The sequence below is a fragment of the Anticarsia gemmatalis genome, chromosome 9 (genome assembly GCF_050436995.1).
Source record: "Anticarsia gemmatalis isolate Benzon Research Colony breed Stoneville strain chromosome 9, ilAntGemm2 primary, whole genome shotgun sequence".
Classification (NCBI taxonomy): domain Eukaryota; kingdom Metazoa; phylum Arthropoda; class Insecta; order Lepidoptera; family Erebidae; genus Anticarsia; species Anticarsia gemmatalis.
This window is the reverse complement of record NC_134753.1, coordinates 10,288,051-10,294,050: the sequence shown is the minus strand read 5'-3', so window position 1 is coordinate 10,294,050 and position 6,000 is coordinate 10,288,051. Positions and strand designations below refer to the sequence as shown.

The following is a 6,000-nucleotide window of genomic DNA, read 5'->3' as shown; positions in this document are numbered from 1 at the left end:
GCAACAGGTACGGTAGTTCGGAAATTAATATTACATTTTACACACGGTTAGGTGTTGGCAGCCAACCCTGTAATTTATATTCCAAAGTCTACGCTTACTTTGGAAATCATTTATAACCAAACAAAGCGGTATTTTATGGATACACGCTTCCCTTTTTAGAGTTCGCTAGTTTCATACAAAGTTTATATACCTATTTCAAAGCGTTTGTTCAAATGAAAGCTGCCGGAAATTTTCAGTTTTCAAAGTGCCGTTCTCATAATAGGTTTTGTTGTTTAAAATAAGCATTATAGGTAAATTGATTTTGAACTTGTGTAAGATAATGCCTTTATTTGATGACTTCGGCAATTGATTGTGTAAACAAAAAGTGTTAAAATCGATATCCTTAAACCATTGAACGGTATTCAACTAAAAAAACTTGTAAAGGCGAACTTGAGTTGAGGGGCAATTCACGAAAAAGGCTCAATCGTATTAATTGTCCCGCGAGTAACAAGGCTTTTTGTGAGTTGAAGCGGGGCCGGTGGTGGCGCGCGACGGTCGATCGCGGCCGGGAGGGGTAGGGTAGTGGGTAGTCTGTGTCTCGCACTCGCGTCGGCAGTACGGCGCGCTAGGCGCTCCGCGGCTCCCAACACGCGGCATGTTGCAAAAAACAGTCACCACTCTACAGGTGCCCTGATCGCCTGCCACATGATAAATGACAGTGTTTTTTCGACCCGACAGCCGCGCCCGACGAGTTGAGTGGTAGGAAATAGGCAATACAAGTAAACAAACAACTTTTGTTTTCTTTTTGGTTCCGTCTCTCGACTCGTCTCGACACCTCTAGTGCGTTTTCTTGACCGTTACGTAAGTGAATATTTTTCTAGTAAATAATTCTTAAGATAAAGTTTTTCTTTTCTTTTCAATTTTATTCATAACAAAGTTACATTTTTTGATGATTTATTTCAAAGTTTCTGTTTGCCTTCATTAGGAAGTTTTGAGAGGTTTAATTTCGAATTGAACTTGGACGTTTGACAGAATTTTCATTAGAAAGTTGAATGGAAAGTTTAATGTCGTTAAGGTTGAATTTCGCGCAGTTGTCGTACTGCGCATGACCTGCGCAGGAGGTACTAAGGGTACCTATCTATAAACTATATCACCTGTATTGATATAGGTAACAGGGTTAGAGCAAAATTTCCTGTGACCTAGATTTTATTTTACGATGTTGCACATCTTAGAGGGAAGTCATATATCATAAGATGCGGTGGTACTTTCACGTTTTACCTGCCCACATCTCAATTTTTCACTTCAATAAAAATATTCTTTGGATTATTTTGTAGCTGGATACTTTAATAAAATAAACATTCTTGAAGATTCCTCGTAAATTTTGGCATAATGCTCTTTTAATTTATGACTATAATTGTACATGAACGTTAATTAGCCACGGACATTAAAGCTTTTGAAAGCATTTTATGATGATGATATCTAAAGTTAAATTAACCACAGTTAAAATGACATCATTATTATTTCAATTCAACAATTCAAACCACAACAATTAAAGAAGAGAGATTATAATAAAACAATTAATTAATCGGACTTTTTGGAAACGTAATTAAAACTGCACCGGTTCTAGTAAAATTATAAGATCTATCTTTTAAGATATCTCTCAAAGTGAGAAATTTATTTAAATTTAAATAATACAATATCAGAGGCATCCGGACACTTTTGCGGAGAATCTCCAAATTTCAAAGGAAGCGGAAAATTTTAATATAAATTTGAGTTGAGAACTTTTATCTAGCTCGTTTAGAGTTTGTATTTTGACTAACTAGCGTATAATAGGGAAGTATTATTTGTAGACTATAAATAAATCAAGTGGGGTGGAAATAAGTGACATTATGAAGGGTTACATAAAAGGACAGGGAAATTTTATATTATATTTTTAGAATCGGATGAACTTTTTGCAATGTGTCAAAGTTTCACTCTATTCTACAGGAGGTAAAATAATCTATATATTTAAATTAATTAGTTAAATAGTATATTTCAATTAGAACATACATTATTTAATTATAGTTATCTTTTGGGTGGTATCTATCAAATAGAAATTAATAGAATTTAACGGTTTTAACTAAGAACTTTCTGTTCCCATCGAGAAAAGGTCCTTACGCAATAGTAATTCTTTTATCGGTAAAATATGCTTGCACTTGGCCAGCGTAATGGACTTAAGACATGATTTAATTACGAGAGGACCTTAGCTCAGTGGTGTGACATTAATTGATTAACAAGATAGTTTAACTAATTGCAACACTTGAAATTGCAGTTACTTTTTTGTATAATTATGTTTCTTGGATTAGGTGACGCGTCGCTGACAATTTTCCGAAACATTTTTAACTAGGTCAAAAAAGAAAAAGGTGATAAATTTAAGTTGTTTTAATTGTTTCGTCAGCTAAAAAAAATCAAAAAACAAACTTGGTAGTTTTGATAGATCTTGGTCAAACTTGGTCATTTTGACAAAAAAAATAATACTTGCATTTAAACTTAAATTACTTCAGAAATCGGTCCACTACCTCTTTCTGCCCCTCTTCGGGATATTGTTGCATCAGGTGTTGGTTATAGGCAGTAGCTACTAACGTTCAAATAATGGTGATCGATATAAATAGGTTTTTGTTACCACAAAGGATGCGCCGGTCGAAGTGGGCTTACCGCAGCAGCTGTTAGCGAGTGTTTGAACAACTATATAGCAGTGGCGAAGGCTCCATATAACCCGATTCCTACCGGCTTTACCTTTGGAACACTCCTAAAAATGCATCACATAAATGTGTATTATTCTCAAAAAAAGATCGTTTATTTAAATTTAATTCTATATTTATTACGACATTCATCAATATTTTCAATACGACTAATTTAAAATAAATACATGAATAAACGCCTGTTCTATTTGTCAAAGCAAAAGCATTGCATTGCATTACCGAAAATTGCCGTCAAACAACTCGACGGCGCGCGCAGGAATCGCGTAAAGGGAAAAAGATGTCGATGACGTCACGCGGACGTACTTTTCTATGGCGCGTTTTACCGGCGAGGTAACCCGGAATTCATCGGCTTATTGGGCGACTAGTAGGTACAACAGGCGCAGCGGCGCGGGCGGCGCGGCGGCGCGGCAACTAGCTAATGTGTGAGTGAGATGCAATGATATTTAATGAGAGAGAGACAATGAATGCAATTTTTGTGATGACATTTATGATTTTAGATTTAGTTTTGTTTTCATTTTGCGCGCCTATTTTAGGTTATTTTGGATTATTATGTTTATTATATTTGGATGAGTTAAATTGTGTTAAATTATCTATGAATGTTATTATTTTGTGTAAAATCGTGGTGATTGTGTGAATGTATTGGTCGTATCTAACGTGTATTTGTAAGTATTACTTTCATTGTTATTGTGTGTGTATTGCGATCATGGACAACAAGTAGGTAGAAGTAGAAGCAATAAATATTGTTAAATTAGTTATTAATCAGTAAATTAATGTTGTAGAGTGTAGACATTGTTTTCAAAATGCTCATAGTGCCAACATGTACCTACCTATCTACCAAAATAAATAATACAGAATGCAAAGGACATGATAAGTATTTTAAACATTCCCATAAGTTATTCTCTACGATATAACTTTATAAATTTATCAATGACTTATCGGTAGGTAGGTACCTAGCTGTAGTGTTTTTATTATTTCTCCGATTGTTTCTAGTAGATAGCATTTGGAGTCAATCTAAGTTGTATTTAAATAATAAGACACTTATTTTCTTATTTTAACATGAAATTTGAAGTAATAGGATATAATCATTCCTCATCAATAATTTCGTTCATAGGTACTTAGTTCTTACTTATTATGAAAGTAGTTCGGTAGATCGGATCGCAATACAACGATTTAGGTAGGTTTTCTGTTTACGTATGGTTAGTGGTCGACCTAGTGTCAAATTTGTTCAAGCCGCCATCGCGTCGGTCACCCACCTATGGAATGACCGCACTAAGAGTTGCTTAACCTTAGCTTAAGCAGTTTTAGCTCCGGCTTGCCTTTTAACAAAACTCACCCTTCGCCACTGCTATATAGTATATATAGATTTATATTACTTTAGACTAAACAGTTTTACTGGTTGAGAAGAGACTATGATCTATTCAATTTAAGCTTTCAAAGAAGTCATGTCAGTTTTTAAGTCATGAGAGTATAAAGGAAATTGTTTAACTCACTTTATTTGTAAACATTATGCCACCAAAAACATTCTGTAAAAACCTCAAGTCTCGCAGCTCAGTCTTTCTGGCGTAAAAAGTGGTGAGATCTATATAATACCAAGTCGATTAATCTATTTCGTATCTACTTAAAGGACCTTCTGTCTTAAGTTATTACATAAGTTATTATCATGCCAATATTAAAAATATTTTACGTTTAAAACGAATAGACCGCCCTGGCCATCGCATGATTGGTATGTATTACACTACACAGCACGACGAGAAGTTAATGCTCCTGAAATTTTTATGGCGAATTTGTGTTTTCATGCGATGACCAAGTCGATCTATTTGTTTTAAACGTAAAATATTTTTAATATTGGCATGATAATAACTTATGTAATAACTTAAGACAGAAGGTCCTTTAAGTAGATACGAAATAGATTAATCGACTTGGTATTATATAGATCTCACCACTTTTTACGCCAGAAAGACTGAGCTGCGAGACTTGAGGTTTTTACAGAATGTTTTTGGTGGCATCTCACTTCTTTTTGTAGAACGAACATAAGTCCAATTTGTATGGAAAGACGTTTTTTCTTATAATTCAACATATTTTCCTATGGGAATGTTTTTCATTTTCATGGGCTAAACACCCTTACCCACCCTATATCCCCTCCCGTTATGCCTCGTATAGTATGTACCTATCTACACCTATTATTTATTATTTTCTACAGTAGTAATTATTCTTAACTGCAAATGTAATCTTGTAATCTTATACATTTATATGAGATTACAAAGTTAATGTTGCAGTTAGTGTATTTAGAAAACTGGACTGAAATTAGAAAATATTGAATTTTTCCCATGATTAAGACACTAAACCCTATTTGTATTCTAAATTTGAAGCTTCTAAGTCTGCTAGAAGTACCTTAGACTTTTGATGATCGGTGAGTCAGTGAGTCAGTGAATCAGTGAGTGACAAAATTCAAAATTTTAACAAGTTGTCATTCTTAAACTACTGGTTCAAATTGACTGAAATTTTAAATATACCGTGTTTATACAATGAATAATTAGTTGCTGAAAATTCAGGCTTCTTGTTTTATCCACAACGACATTATAGGGGGGTCGAAAATAGCCCGAATTGCTTCGAGAAAAGGATGGTACGGCCGTGCCGCTTTTTTTTGCTCGACTTGCGGGGGCACTTCCGTGCCCCCAGATTTTCATTAATTTAACGATCATTGGAAGAGCTAGTTTTTTCATATTATCTTCAACTTAAAATTAATTACTTGTGCTCTCGTATATTGTAGTTTTATTACTTTTGAATATGTTTAGATTAGTACTATATCTTTATCTATTAGATAGTTAACTAGTAATCATTATTTTCTGCTGAAATGGATTCTTAACATAAGTAGAGTTTATCATAACGGGGTAGAATCGATCGATTTCTTCAATAAGGCGATCGTGACGTCACATCTTTTCAAAATTATTTAACCGTTAACATTTATATGCACGAGTACCCGCATTTATTGCTTCATGATCATGATGGATATCATTATTGTAACGTATCATAAGTGCCTCGTTATTAAAGGTATTTCACTTGTGAAATATTCAATCTTTGTTTTTATATATGGGAATAAAATGACTTTTGTTTAACTGCTGTTGCTGTGTTCAATTGGTAAATCAACTATGTCGAGGTTTACCATCAACTGTTAAGTTATATGCCATATCGGTTACGCAACACAACTAAAGTGAGATGAAAAACAGTAAAGAGAAATTTCGATCGGAATGCTGATTATCAAGTATTTTGGCTTTCAAGA

At 34.1% G+C, this 6,000-nt stretch overlaps 1 protein-coding gene across 2 annotated transcripts in view; it reads left to right on the top strand.

Annotated features, from left to right (window-relative positions):
• The first annotated feature begins 582 nt into the window (after positions 1-582).
• The window catches only part of LOC142975705 (uncharacterized), a 62,446-nt gene continuing 57,028 nt past the window's right edge, over positions 583-6,000 (top strand). The window contains exon 1 of one of the 2 annotated variants that reach the window (XM_076118706.1): positions 583-738. The gene's annotated coding sequence lies outside the window, so the exon portion shown is untranslated. Of the gene's footprint in view, positions 841-6,000 lie in introns of both variants that reach the window. The other variant, XM_076118704.1, reaches the window with a different exon arrangement.